A 16,005-nucleotide genomic window follows, 5' to 3' on the forward strand; every position below is an offset into this window, starting at 1 on the left:
TCCTGTAATAAAACCATGGTTAATGAGACAGAGCATGAAACTTTGATCTGCGTATGCGGTGCAGCCAACAACTAACAAGTAAAAAAGGTGGCGCGTAGATATGCAGCTCACCAGTGTTTCCTGAGATTTTAAATGTGGATTGTTGTGGGTTTCTGTTTTCTGAGGTTGTTTGTTTGTTTTGTTTGCCTAATCTTCATATATCAAAAATACCAGAAGTCCAATTACTTTGGTTATGAAGTTACTGCTTGTTCACACCTTTGGAAGCCTATATGAGAGAGGACTGGGGATGAAATATAGGCAAAGCAAAGTGTATTAATCTGGGGTTGTCCTGTGGAAATCTGTATTAGCTGGAGTTTCTTAATCCCCAAAATATTCATGGTCCAATAATGGACTAAATTACTATATTTCAGCCAGGAGATAGCGAGGTGTACATCACATCATACAGAAAGGCAAGAGTAGAGAACTCTTCTTTTTGCTCTTTATATGTGGAGCAGACAACCAAAATAAGACATAACCAACTCTGAGTCAGAAAATAACCAGCTCAGAAATAGAAATGGAGACCGGATCACTATATGCTTGGATGCACCAGCCTTTTCTAGCTGGCCAGAGGTTGTGTGCAGCTTATACCTTAGCATTGGAAGGGTATGAAAGGTGTCTTTGCCTGCTGTGGCACCATTTTCCTCCAGCAGGGAGAGAGAATAAACATGAGGTAGATCAGAAAAAGCATTTACTTTTCTTATCATATCAAGCTACAGGGGGAAGACCTGCTTGTGCCTCAAAACAAATTCCAGTTTTAAGAAGAACGTTAATCCACTGAGATCCATGAGGCATTTCACACGACTTACAAACATCGTATCAAAATATCTAGAGTGTGAAGCAGGTATTCCAACAGCAACTGCCCTGAATTAGTACACCAGACTGTGCTTTACAAATACATGGGTTCTTGTGGTGGATATTGAGGTTCTTGCCTGTTTGGATCCAGATATTTTCCTAGATACTAGAACTTCTTGTTCCACATAACAAGGGTTTCTTATCCACATTTACTGTAGAGAAAAGAGCATATATTCATAGTATTTTAAATTCCCAAGGAGGTGACAGAGCATAAGTAGTTTAGAAAAAGGAGCCTGCAAAAGAGTGAAATAGAAAAAAAGAGAAAAAAAATAATGGTGGTATGAAGCTTTAAAAAGAAGTGGGGCTGCTCTGTGGGGCAGTTGTTTTTTGTTGTTTTGTTTATTTATTTATTGCAACAAAAATCACTGGCATCACTGATGTTCATGGACAAGCCTGGCAAGGCTAAGAAATTTGGAAAGAATTTTCTTTCATAAAGGAATAGTTTGTGGGCCACAGATGTGATCCTTATGAATTCCTACGTACCTCAGAGGAGTTGTGAGAGTTGTGTTAAAATATGAGGGACTTTCAGAGCTTGCTGTTTCGCTGTTTTAGCGCCAGTCTAATGCTTTCTTTTGATGTTGTTTCCTTTGGAGCTGCTGAGCTAGCTGGAGAGATTTGCCGAACAGTTTGGTGAAGCTCTTGGAAAGTGATGAACCAGCAACAACAGTTCCAGAAAAAGACCCTTGTGACCACAAATCTCATTCTTTTCAGGATCTTCAGTGCATGACAATTATCTAACAACTCAACATTATATATATATATATATATATATTTAATTTTTGGTAATTAACAAATAATAACAGAGCTCAGCAGGCACACCAGCACTTCTCCCCATGCACTTAAACTGCTTTCAAACTGTAATTTGGGACCCTAATAAGAGTCAGAACCTAATTTAGAGAAGGGATGAAGTTAAGATGTAAATACTTGTGAATCAAAATTCAACGCATGATGCGGTAATGAATTAACAGATTTTCTCAGACTCTGCAGAAAACTAAATTCCAAAGAGAATGAAGAAAGACACATGGATATGTACATTTCCTCTCTAAACACACAACATATGTAAGTATCCATGACCCTGCAGTAGTGTAGGGAGCTTTCAACAAGAGCAGTGCTTTTCACTTTATATCAGTCCAGCACTGTGGATTTAAACACAGAGACTTTCTGCTTCCAGTGGCCTTCGGATCAAATCCTCATGCTTAATTTTTAAAAGAATAGACTAAGAATAAAAATAGCACTGTGATCATTTCTAAAGTATCATATTACCTGTTCTGTGTGTGCTAGGAATTGTTATTGGCATCCAGGAGAACTGAGCATTTACACGTTCCTCATAGGTTTGTGGCATTATCCTGAACTTCTCATGAATTGTGGCCTTATCTAGAGTGAATGTTTCAGTGCTTCTGATTTGTTTTCCTTTGTGACTTTCCCCAGTGACTGCTACCACTCTCTTCCTCTTTGCTTTTTGAACAAATTGCTTTGAATCACATGTATCCCCAGAATGATTGTCCTTTCAGTTCCAATGAAGGTTGAATCCCAAGCCAGTGTAATAAAGTTTAAAATCTTTGCCACTTTCATAGGTCATATTCACAGCCTGGTTGCTGCACTAAAAGGGATCAATAATTCCAGATAGAAGATGAGCATGATAAAGCACTCCACTGCCACAGGATTTAAACATGTTTATTCTCATTTCCATTTCTTTGGTTAGCTGGTGCCATGTTTTTCTGCCCAGTTCTTCAGGGTATTTACAGATTAAAGAAGACCAGCCCATGAGTAAACCACAGAAACTGTTCTGTCACTTGACAATCACTGTTCTTCTAAATGCCATGAATTGGCATTTAATAAGTCATTATCAAATACTACATGACCTTTTGCAAATTTTTTGCCTTGTGTAGGTTATAGTCCAGCAAGATTAGCTGAAACTTTCTCTTTTTCTTGCAACTAAGTATTTATTTGGACCCTGAGTCCTACACACAGCAAAGTAAATTTTAATATGCCAGAAAGGGGGGGGGGGGGGGGGGGGGGGGGAAGGGGAAAGACACAAAGATAAACATAACATTTTAATACATTTATACCTATATTTGAAAACATAAATATGTCTTTTACAACTCAGATAACTACTGAACTACTTGAACAACTGTTATCCTCCTAAGTGTTGAAAACCACACTGTATACATAAAAGGCTCTGGGGACTGAGAGACATGGCATGAAAAAATGATGCCAAACAGAAGTAGTGAAAAATTGCCTGTTGAATGTGGCAGGTTATCACAGCACATGGAATTCCTGGAATAATCCTGGGTAATCTCAAATTTTGTTTTCCCAACTTTTAAGTGCTTGAGTTTGCGGCTATCTCAATTTAACTGTATGGAGATATTGATTATTTTATATTAGATTTCAACCAAAACCATCATGCCATTTGAAATACATCTGCCTAGTTTAAGAGGTGTGTGTTCATCGTGCTGATGAGCAATTATTTTCTTCTACATTTGTATAAGGAAATGGGAGAGAGATAAAAGGATTCAATTTACCTGGTGTCTAAATCTTAAATTCTTCTTTGTTTCTTCTTTGCTAGTTCCATTAACTTCTTCAGGCTGCATAATCATACTTGTTTCTGTATTCCATAGGAATGAATTATGCTAGTGATGTTTTAGTGACATTGACTGGTAACTGGAATTTAGGAATTCATGCCAGATTTTCTCCATCTGAATCACAGGAGTTAGCTGTAGTTCCAAGAAACACTTAAGTAAAAGAACTCGTCTCTCAAAATGTGTTTTTGTGTCCTCAGTAAAAGCAGGGAAGACTGGAGAACAAAGGAAAACAGTCAATATTTTTCCCAGATCTTTAATAAAGCTTTTTTTTCTTTTTCTTTTCTTTTTTTTTTTAAATTGAAATCATACTTAGCCATATTAATTATCTGATAATTTTAAAGAATTTAAAGATAAACGTGATTAGAGAAGGAAAAAACAAGCTTGCAAACATGAAAAAACAGCAGTTTTAGTAAGTTTAGAGAGTTGTCCCTGTTCTTAGGATATCACAGAGACGACTATGGTTTCAACCTCTGTATAGTAGAAAGATATCCAAATCAAAATAGAAGTGTTCAGTATTGAAAGACGTGCCAGAATAGGCACTTAGTTTGTATTCATTAAGGATTCTGCAGTGATGGTTGCTGTAAATTCTATCAATACGAATGTCTCACCAGTTATAAAGTAGTAGACTGTAGACTGCAGGAAAAAAATAATTCTCTAAGGTGATTGCCTACAAGTTAAGGCATTTATTATTACAGAATTGTCTAATGGAGATTAAACACGTTTATTTTAAAGAAGGTTATTTGTTACTTTAATCTTTTTAAGCTATGTCTAATTATCTCAAATAATAAAATCATCCCGAGTCTACATTGTTAACAGTCGTGACAGCCTCCTAAAGCCAGGTGATTTCACATTGACTATAAAAGTCATTATTAAAAACAGATGCAGAAGAGTTAGCCAAAAACAGTATAGTAGCTACAAAGCAAAAACTATATTATAGGATGATGAGATAATATCCTTGTACAATGATGTAAGAGCTAAAGAAAGATTTCATAATAAATAAGCTTGAGTTTTTAACTGCAAGACAAGGAAGTTCTGTTTTTTAGCTGGACTTAACGTTTACTTTCAAACTTGTTTGCACAAGATCAGCAGCTGCATCTGTTTTTACACCTCACTTAGTATCAAGCTATGGAACATCTATGTTCACTAACATTCAGTTGTGTGAGTTATACTTCAGAGAGTATTCATAAAAACCTCACTTCAAAAAGCTTCAGCATGACTCTAAGGCTCTTAAGAAATCTTAGCACAAAATCTCTCTGTTAGTGCTTGTGAGCTTGAAACGTGCTTACTAAGCATGTGCTTAACTATCTAGATGCAGCCTAAATGCATGAGATTGCAAGCATGTGAGCTGTAACTGGAATGTGCTTCTTGCACCTGTTTGCTGATAAAAAGGCACAGCTGTCATATCAGAATATCTTCAATGAAATGATCCTGTTTTCTACTAGTAGTTCAGGTGCAATGGGAATTGGTTTACAGCTAGTCTCTATCATACTCAAGTGATAGTATGTTTTCAGCAACCTGAACTTTGCTGGTAGCAAGAAAACAAGAATATATAAAATACAAGAAACTAAACCTTGTATTCAGATATATTGCTACAAAGTAATGTGTTTATAAAAATCAATTCCTCTTCCTGGGTTCCCTCCTTCTCACAACATAAAACACTGCAAATCAGTGAATGCAGCTAATTCTCCTTTAACTGAATAAGAACTTAAGTCCTAACCATAGTAAAAGCTCATTTATACAAGGTGAGGTCTATCAAGAATCTCATGTCTGGAACTTTTTAAAGAACGCTCTTAAGTTTCCCTCTGAGGAGGCAACCACCCCACCCAAAAACACAGTCATCTTTGGGTTGCAGCTACCACCAAGTACATATCAGCAAGGTCTTCAGTTCATTTGCCTATGGTTTTGTTTGAGATTTATTGATTTATTACTTACAAAGCTTTTGAGAAAAGTTAACTTTACAGGTCTTCATTTCAATCTGTACAGAAGCTGAATTTTTTTATTTAGTACTGTTTCAGCGAACATTTGGATTGGTCTTGAGAGAAATGATTGAAAGAGCACAAAGTCACAGAAACAATGCTGCTTATTCCAAAAGTGGTAACTTCTGTAGTTGCTCTTGTTTTAATGTTGAGTGATAGTTTTCCTGCCAATTTGTCCAGTAGGGGAGCAGCTGCTAGGAGGTACCAAGATGGAAAAAAAGAAACTTAGCTTTCAGTATCAGGACAAAAATTTGTAGCTAGACTGGGATTTATGAAGAGTCAGTTTAGAGTGTTTGTGGTGATCTGTATTAATAAATAGGCAGCTTTTTGTATAGGGATATATATATTTTTTTCAGGTTGTGTCTTTGTTTCTAGATTTAAACCCATCATTACTATCCTTACTACTACTATCCTTAAGGATAAAAAGGAGGAAAAACTGGAAGAAGGTGGTTAGAAGCTTGGTGGGAGGGCATACATCTTTATTTTTATTTACTGATATGTTGTCTGAAGACAGCCTTTACTATCTCCACCTGACTTCTCAGGTCTGAAGGTTTACATTTCCAGGAAAAGCCAAAGAAAGATGTGTGTGAATTAGCGCTTAAAACCAGATCCATGATTTTCAGCATGATTGACAAAAATAAAGGAAACATGCCCATGTCTGTCTAAGGAGACAAATGTGAAACCCTCATACAGGTGTGAGTTCCCAATGAAGCTCTATGGTACTTCTTTGTGCCTTAAGTAGAAAATGTTTCTGTTTATCCTTATTAGAAATCCATTGCATGTATCTATATAATGGAATCTTTCTTTTTTTTTTTTATTGCAAATAGGGCTCTAAATCTTACTTTAGAAATGAATATTGCACTATATGCCAGTGCATGTGCAGAGGAAGCCATTAATAATCTTCATTATGAAAACCTGATCACAAGTGTTTTTAGTCCATTAGCTTTTCAGCTTTATTTATGTCTTCTTTCAGGAAGAATTTGAAGCCAGAATTCAAAAAATGAAATTTGGAAAAAGAGCAACACATGAGGTCATCAAGTGCTGTCACATCCAATATGTCAGAAAACTATTTTCTTTCTTTAAGACTTCCAATAAGCCTTAAAAGAAGATGAATGATTATTCACCATCTCCTTTTTCATCATTAAATTACAGTGCTTTTAGGAAACAAAAACTCTGATGAACCACACCAACGTAATCTTCTACTTACACAAAACTCCAATATACTATACTTCCACAGGCTGTATAAATCTGCTGCAAGTAGAAACACTAAGTCTCCCCCCTGAAGGCTAACATGACATAACTGTATTCTTAGTATGCCCTGACTACCAAGATCTCTAGTGCTATGGTCCCTGCTAGGACAGGAAATTTTTTGAAATAAAACATTGAAATACTTGCTGTCAGCTTCCTATCTTCATGGGCTTACATCTTTGTTGTAGTTACTAGTAAAATAAATAAATAAATCTTTGCTCCAAAGCACCTTCTGGTCCTATTTTGCGAAAGGCGTTCTCAGTTTTGCCTCAAACAAAATCATGCTGTGAGATGGGTGAATGTGTAATTATGCTCTAAAAGGAAAAGAATTTTTCTCTTGTCTAGTAATTTGATCTATCTCCTGTTTGGGTGTGTTTTTTTCCTTTCTTTAAAATACTATGGGAATCGCATCATTTATGTGTATTAAATGACTTGTCGCTATTTTATCTGGTTAATATAACCACCTCATGCAACTGAGCTTTGAAAAATAATATTTTTACAATTTCTGTCAGCTTTGAGACTTTTCTTATATGTTTAGTGTTCTACGGTACTTCTGAAGCTATGACTAGATCCTCTTGCACTGGGAAGTGTGAATTTGGGATGCAAAATGTCAGCACAGGGAATGCTCTCAGTGTATCACTTCTGCCATAGGCAGCAGTGGCACTAGTGGCCACCCCTTTGGAGCTGCAGTTGTTCATACTTCACAAAAGCCTTTGGAAAATCCTTCTGAGAAATAATAAAAAGAATCATCTTCGGTTAACATATCAAGAGGCAAGGTGATTGTCTAAATTATTTTATAATGTATAAGGTGGCATTTTTCCTGTGATTTACATAAAGAATGCTATGATTAGCCTGATTTAATCATTTGGCATTCAATGCTTTTCAACTGACCAATGCTGAAAGGCCAAAGTTGTGGGTTTTTTTGCATTAAGAGTAGGTTGCTAACTTCCAAATTAATTTCTGTAGGAGACAACATGGATGCGATGTTTTTAAAGCTTAATTTAAATTCAAATTAATGTGAAGACAAGCTCCTTGAGTCACCTAGTCTTTCTCGGTGGAATCATTTGTAATTGAATGTTAAGATCAAAGTTTAAGTTTATAAGAAAGAAAAACAAGTGCAGATAAATAGTTATTATCTGACATCCTTATGAAAATTCATGACCTGCCGCTTTATCAGAGACCTTTTAAGAATTCTAATTGTGAAGTATGCATAACTATTAAATGGCTAGAACGCTTCAGTCTCTTGATAAGAAGCGAGTTAAATAATTGTCCTGTTTAACTTGTGCTTGTTAACCTTTAAGGTCAACTAGTTTGAACATACGTTTAATGAAATCCTGGAGCCAGAATTTATGATACTGCTGCTGAATGTTAAATTGGACAATTTACATAAGCAGGACATTAACCTTCTGAGCACTAAATAGCATTTTAGCACTTAGCCGCTGGGGACAATAAGGGACATGTTCTATATATTTGTGATTAGCTTGCCTGGAAACTCTCATGATGACCAATTGGCCTACCAAGTTTAGCAGCATAATTAAATGAATGGACTCAGCCTAAGTAAATTATCAGTGCTGTGTACAGTATATCATTATAGTCCTAAGGAAAAAAAAAAAAAAAAGATATGAATAATTTAATATTACATTACTAATTTATCAATGCTAAGTGACTGTGAGGAGGCTCTTTGTAATTCGTTGTTTTAAATTTGATATTTGATTTACTGCTGGTGTGATTAAACTTGAACCTACTTCATTTCTTTATCTGAAATTTATGGTAACAGTAGACTTTTTTCTCAGGGTAATAGATGTATTTCTCGTTTTCTTCTGCTTTGATGTTAACAGCAAATACAAAGTATTATGTGTTGCCAAACTAGTAATTAAGCAATTTGTCATTACAAGCTGTGTGCCATCTTTTAACTGGTAGATCTCATAGCTGATAAGAACAGCAGACCTGGAATTGTCAGTTTTCAGAGTCTGAAGAACATAGTGATAGCAGCTTGGGGTACACTTTATTCACACAGCAAAAAGGTGTAGAACAATATTCTTGCTGTGTCTATCCTAGTTTTTCTGTTAGGGCAAATCAAGACCTCAAATCACAAACAGGTAACACAGACTCTTTGGGGTTAGATGCTCTGCTTGTTAGGATGACCATAATTTATTCAGGGTGGTACTTGCTGGTCTTGTTCTGATGCCACACAGACACAGACATGTTCTGAAGAGTAACACTGGACCTCCTTGGGAAATGGCTCAACATGGGAGGCTGTACTGGATCAGTGAAGATAAGAACAGGACGTTGGATTCAAGGAGCCAAATGGAAGAGTGGAGAGATATTTGAACAAACTTCCAATAATGAATCAACATACAACCAACATCTTCAGAAACAATCTCTCAGCATTTCTGACTATTTCCCCTAAAACCCAACAGAAATCATTGCTAAACTCCTGCCCTTGATATTTTTCCTGAATTTGCAAATTTTTCTTGATTTAAAGTACTATAGACAAGGTATACTGGAAAGATTGTGATTAAGTTGAAAATGGTACTATTTACAAAAGTTAACTGAATTCCCATGCTTTCTAATGGCTAGTCAAATTGCTTCAATTGATGGTTTGGATTCTATGGCTCTTAGCATTTTCCAGATAGCAGATTTTAACAATGAGAAATAACAGTACAATGGAAAGTTGATACAAGAGGTGTAACAATGGAAGAACTAAGGAAAACAGACTGTTCACCCACCTCCAAAGATCTAGGCTCACAGAGGAAAAGTCCACAAAGCAGGGATCTCCAGAAAGAAATTTTTTTCTAGCAGCAGTCTGCCCTTAAATGAATTCTAAGAGGTTGCATAGGTGAATTGCCTTCACCTGTGCTCCCAGGGCCAATGGTGGTCCATACCCCAGGTGCTCAATCACTGGTTTAGGCTGTGATTCAACAGTTACCTTACACTGACACATGCCAATCTTTTCAGTCTCACTGATTACACCACAGTTAGAAACTATTGATAATAAAATAGATGAACAGAAAGAAACCTAGTTAAAACCATCAATATGCCTGATCAAATAATCAAAGTGTCATCTGGTAGCTTTGAACATTTGGTAGACCTAAAAAACAATTAAGAAGTGGTGTATGTGTTTTTAGAAGGTAGTCTGAAAAGAGAGCTCTTTCAGTTGCTGACTTTCCCATACAGAAAAATGTGGGTGACCCGAGTTTAAGCTCTTGTTTTGGAGCAGACATTTATATGGTATTAAGCAAGTTTAGAGTTTGAGTGCTCTAACCCCAGTGCTCAAAAAAAGCGTTGTCCCTCCTTCAAAAAGTTCTGTGTGGATAAATGCATCATGACTGTGAGCTATGCTATGAACTATAGCAATGAAAGCTGTACAAGTAAATCCTCTTTCCAGAAAATAGTAAAACTCCTTTATGGAGTTAGCTTTTGTGACAAAAGAGATTTCTGCTTGATACATGATAAATACACTTGCATCTGAGTTAAGAGCGGGAAAAGAAAGGAGGAAAGACAAAGTCATGCACCGGCCCTTTTTAGCCCCAGAGACTCAAACTGTTAAAAAAGATGCATTATCAGCACAGCATGTATCTATTTTTCTACTCTATTTTTGTGGCATCACTGCTTTCAATAAGCTATCACAGGGATTATAAGAGCCTTCAGAAACAATTTTAGAACATGACAGCTACCTTTCCCCTCCTTTGTTCCTCATTCCAGATATTTTTCATTTGAGACATTTCTCTCTGTATTTTCAAAACAGTTTTATGAACACACTCAAAATTCTTGGCTTTTTGTTACAGGCATGGTCTGTTCAAAACACCAGCCTGTTCACTGTGTATGAAACTACAATGTTCGATCCTGTGATCACAGAAACTGGGATTACGCTGGAATGACTAATTCTAATTGAATTAGAAACCAACAAAGGAAACTGTGTGTTCAAATAGTGCAATAGAAAAATCTTAGGGTAATAGGTAACCCACACATAGCAATGAAGTAGCACAAATCCAAACTGGTAAAGAATGATTTTTTTAAAAAAAAGACTGCATATGTTATTTCCTGATCTCATCAGCTTTACTCATGGTAAGATCAATTTACACTTCTGTCTCATTTCCCTTCCCACTGTTCTATGTAAATCAATGTAATAAGATTGTTATGGCTCTTTTTCGAGGTTGGACCCCCATCCAAGCGAATATAGTCTTTTGATTTTTCTCCATTGGTTAGCCAACAAAAAATCCTGTTTCCCATTAATCCTCAACTGTAGTGTTATTTAATGTACTGTTCTGTTTCCACTACATTGGAAATCTTGTGTTCTGGTCCAGTCGTCTTTTTTCTTCCCTTCATCAGAGAATGTTTTAGTACTTCAGGGCATACAGTCCTTATTAGGAAAGAAACCTCATATAGGACCATGAACACTGTATTGGGTGATACCAAGGAGGAACAGAGTAAGTATTTTCTTTCACTTCATTAAATATGCAACCTGATTACAAGAGACACACTTTCAGTGGACCACTTCCAGTAAGTCTTTTGCTTAAGATATTTGCAAGTACTTAAGTTTCCTGATTTTAAAAATGCAGCAGATAGATCAGTTGAATGCAACAGGCAAGACACTTTTCATCATGCCTTTAAAATTGCCTGTGCTAATTTACACCTACAGGAAACAGCACATTTAAAATTACTGGCATTGCTTTGTCTTCATGCATTTTGGTATTCATTATAGTTTTACCATTTACTGATACCATCAGTTTCTTCACTACCCCTCAGCTTCTATTTAAAAATACTAATGACTATATATGCTGAATCTGACATACAGAAGGAGTAGTTTTATGTTACTGGAAGCTATGGAGTCTGTCTCTGCATCCTTCTCTCTTCTTCCTACACTGTCTGGCTAGTGAACTGTTGTATATACTATTGCTAGTCAACACTTATATGGAATGATGTTTTAAACAAGCTTAAAATGTTCTGAAATGAAGAAAAAACAAAACTGATGTAGCACTCTGGCAGTCTATTTGAAGCAATTTTAATATTCTTTCAGCCTTACTGTAGCTGTAAGACATCTTCCACCAAAACAACTGTTATCTCTTAAGAAAAAAGGAAGACATTTCTCCGGCTTGTTTTCCATACAGAAATTCTTAAATATAATCCTTTTTGTTGCTTTGGTAAGTCAATCACACTAACAGGTACCAGTTATGCAGTGACTGCCTTGGGCTAAATAGAGCAAGTGACAAAAACACTTTTAGGTTGTCATGTGTTAATGTAAAATGCTCCCAGACCTCAATGCTTATTCATCTTCATCTAGTTGACTAATGCTTTTCCCATGTTGTTACATGTTGGTAAATTAAAGAAGCCTTCTAGACAGTTCTGTCAACAGTTTACTGAAATGTACCTCATTAGTGTGGTTCAGCTGTCACATGAGTGTAATTTAATCCTATTGAATTATCACTCAAAAATGCTTGAATGCCGGGCCTTTATATGCTAAGAAACAAGGTTTTCTAGGAATACTGTCATGTTTTAAATTGATTAAATGTGAAGCATGCAAGGGAAAACCCCAGTGTTTTTTATACTTGCACTAAGACGTGACAGCCCTTTAATCGCATCCTGTATTTTAGAGAATTACAGGGAGACAGGTGTGTTTCTATGAAGGACTTGTTTTTTCTAGATCCATAGCAAAGCTGAGAGGCTGAACACCATGCTTATGAAACTTTTGTTTCAACCTCCAAAATTAAGGAATTGAATTGCTCAAGTAAGAAATTAAAAGTATAAAGATGAATTTCAGTTAGCTCAATCTCCGGTTATCTCAGGTATTTCAGTAAATCATATGGACTCAGAACTCCTTTTAAAGAATATAAGACATTTTGAAATCTTTGGAATCAGATCTGTTTTACCTGACCACTACAGTTATGATATGAAGTATATAGTCTGGCTGCCTGTATGCCTGTATGAGTGCCTGGGGTCTTTAAGTATACTCTGCTCTAACTGAGATCACAGAAATGGGTCCCATCAGCCTGAGCATGATATGCCTGGGAAAGCTCAGAACTGGCATTTTGGGGGAAAAATCTGCTTACTGAAAGAGAATGCTTCCCTAAACATGCTTTAATGGTTTCTTTAGAATTGATCTGAGGGGACACAGGAAAGAATTTCAGAATGAGAGGCAAGGGTAAATTTTGCCTGATGATGGGCTTTTCTCATGACAGAGAGTAGAGTTTCACTCTTGCATTTCTTCGGTATATACACCTTGGGCGTATGCTGAAAACATGAGTCGATAAGTTTCCTGGGAGAAAATGCAAAAGGTCTGGCTACTTTCCCATGGAGAAAAGGAATAGTTTTTACACCTCATGCAAGAGGATAAGGGTTTCTCATTCACGCCAACTTCCAGATGTGACAGATGAAGTGTGACATTTGCATATATATTTGTTTGCTATTGACTAATTGGGAGGGGAAATGTATTACAGACATTACAGATGCAGGATATCTGCTAAGACAGCTCAGGAAAGCTTTCCAATGTGCAGTCCCGTTTCCACTGAAGGACACCAGCAAGTCTCTGAGGAGTGTGTCCTCAGTGCTCAGGGCCAGCCCTACATAGTTTCCTCTCCTGGTAGCTGTGCTGGCTTTACATATTTAATGAAATTTTATGGTTTTAGGCATTGTAAATTATATTCACTTTCTCAGACCTCTAAGACCTTCCTCCACCTTCCCTCCCTTACCTGTCAAGTTTCACTGGGTATGCTTTAAATTCTGGAGAGGAGAACACTGACTTTGCATAACATAAATGAAAGAACTGGAAAGCATTTCATTTTCATACAAATTACATGAAACCCACAAGATTCTGTCCTTGAGGGGAGAGAGCAAGGCAGTAAGAGTGCAGAGAAACAACAACTTTTCTTTGTTTGTGTGTTTGTGGAATAATATTCCATGATTCATATATGGAAAGGAAAATTCTTGTGCTTTACAGATAGCAATTGTTAGATCAAACAGGATTTTACTTGGTTTTGTAAAACAAAGAATCTTTGCCATAATCATACTTACGAAATATGTACATATCTGAGGGAAGTTATTAAAAAATAAAAAAATGAAATTGCTGGTAAAGAAACGTTTGGAGTAGGGCAGTATTTTCCGTTACTTATTTCTCAGTGAAGCAAGCACTTTCACTAGGCATATCAAACTGCTCTTCTGCAACAGAGATGACTACAGCCAAAGCATTTTCAATAATCAAAATGCACTGTTATGTTTTGTGTATGGGACTCAGCAGCTACAATAGACTACAGCTGAGAACATGTTACCTATATGGAAAGATGTTCAAAGTTGCTGTACTGAAGGCAAGGAGAGATGAATACTAGTGGATGGGGTTATCAGCAAAAAAGCAATAACTTCCTCACCACTCCTACAATACTGGTGCCACAAAGGTAGCTAACTTCGTCCTTGATCCCTCTGCATGAAGCAATTGCCAGATCAAAGTATGCTTAATATTTTCAAACAATTCCATAACAAGCAAGCATTTCCTTGGTGTGGTTGAACGCTGGCACAGAGAGGCGACGGAGTTTGTCTGTCAAAATCATGCAGGACACAGACATGGACAACATGCTCTAGGAAAAAGTGATATGAAGTGAAACATGACTAAAAGAAAGTCTAAAGCTACTCAAATATTTTCAGTAGAAACTTTCCAGACAATTGGAAGAGAAAAAAGGAATTTTAGGATAAAATGGAGTAGATCCAAGATGTCGGACCAAGTTACCTTTTCCTCCAGTACTGCCTTTAACTCATAGAAGCTGCTACATCCATCAGTAACTGAAGTCCAGGTTCATGTAAAATGGATGCTCTTTTATTCAGATGGCTTTGGGACAACAAATGCAGCATATGTAATTTCATGATATTCAGTCCACGTTCATTAAAAAAAAATCTTAAATAGTATGATAACTTCTTGTTCTAACTGTAGTTCCACCAAAAATGTTACACACTGTATGCTACACCAGTGTTTGTCTTCTGTACTCAGAACTAGCAGTAAGATTTGTTGTAGCTCAGACCATGAAAGCAGTCTCTAAGAATAAATAAATAAATAAATAAATAACAAAATGCCAAAATGTACATAGAAAAGTCCAGAAATTAGAAGCCACTAAAATGAACTATTAGATTCAGACCTAAAGAATACTGAAATATAGAACTGCATGTCTGTTTCAATATTAGTTTTTTGTTGAGTTCCTTTCATATGTTTCAGATAACAAAAGGTAAAGCTGAATTTATAGAATAATTTCAATTTTTTAACAAAGAACTATTTACTGTTAAAAAGTGTCTCATACATTTATTAGTCAAACCCTAGGTATCTTTGTCATACAAAAATCTTCTGCTCAGATTTCAGTATAATCCTGGACTACACTGAACGTTCTAATTAAAAATATTGTATACAAAATACTTGTTGAAAGCCTGAAGTTCAACACATATTGTTCTAGTCTAGTCACGTTTTTTTATTTCCACTTACATAGGCAGAAAGCTACCTATTGAATTCAAGGACTTGACTCCTAACTGGAAGTCCACTGAAATCAATAGAAAGATTCCAGTCACCCCAACAAAATGTGCATCTAACTTTTCTATGGGACCATCTAATCTTTCATTTTCTTATTTTAAAGCATTCTGACTGTAAACATTGCTAGCACTGTGCCATAAATGTCCTTGATTTTGCTAATAGTATTTTTATGGGATGAGCTCATAACATTACATACAGATCTTTGTTATTTTATTTTATTTTTTTTTTAAGTACTAGTTGGGAATGTGTTTTTGAATATCTGAAATTTCTATGGCTTCTGCTTGCAGTGTGATTTGTTTCCAGCTCCACTTCACACTTCTCTGTAGGTAGCTTGGATCTCAATTATCAAATGCAGGTCTGAATCATATTACTCATGTTATTAGGGACGTCCTGTAGGATGCCATGGTTTTAGAGATCTGGGTGTTAGGCTAGTGATTAGCCTTTGATGTATACAAAGTTGGATCACTTTCTTTCCTCAGCAAAGGTACTGATTAAAACTGGCTTTCTTTTTACACTGAAGGAGTTCTGAAGAGCTTTTTTTTCCATTCCTATTTAAGGCATAATTTGAGAACATCAAAAGCCTTACTATTGTTGGAGGAAACTGTCCTTTTCCAGACAGTGCTGTTCCCTTAAGCCATGTTTAGTACTAGTCTGATTCCTTGGTGAGCCAGCTCAGCTTACGATGCAACCAAAAAACTTTATTCTTTCCAAATTTGTTCTCTGTGTATGTGATGGACTGACTTGGTCAGGTATCAGGGAGTGCAGGAACTCATGCCTGGGAGAAAGGGAAAGGTTCTCTTTCATT

The sequence above is a fragment of the Coturnix japonica genome, chromosome 3 (genome assembly GCF_001577835.2).
Source record: "Coturnix japonica isolate 7356 chromosome 3, Coturnix japonica 2.1, whole genome shotgun sequence".
NCBI classification, from domain to species: Eukaryota; Metazoa; Chordata; class Aves; order Galliformes; family Phasianidae; genus Coturnix; species Coturnix japonica.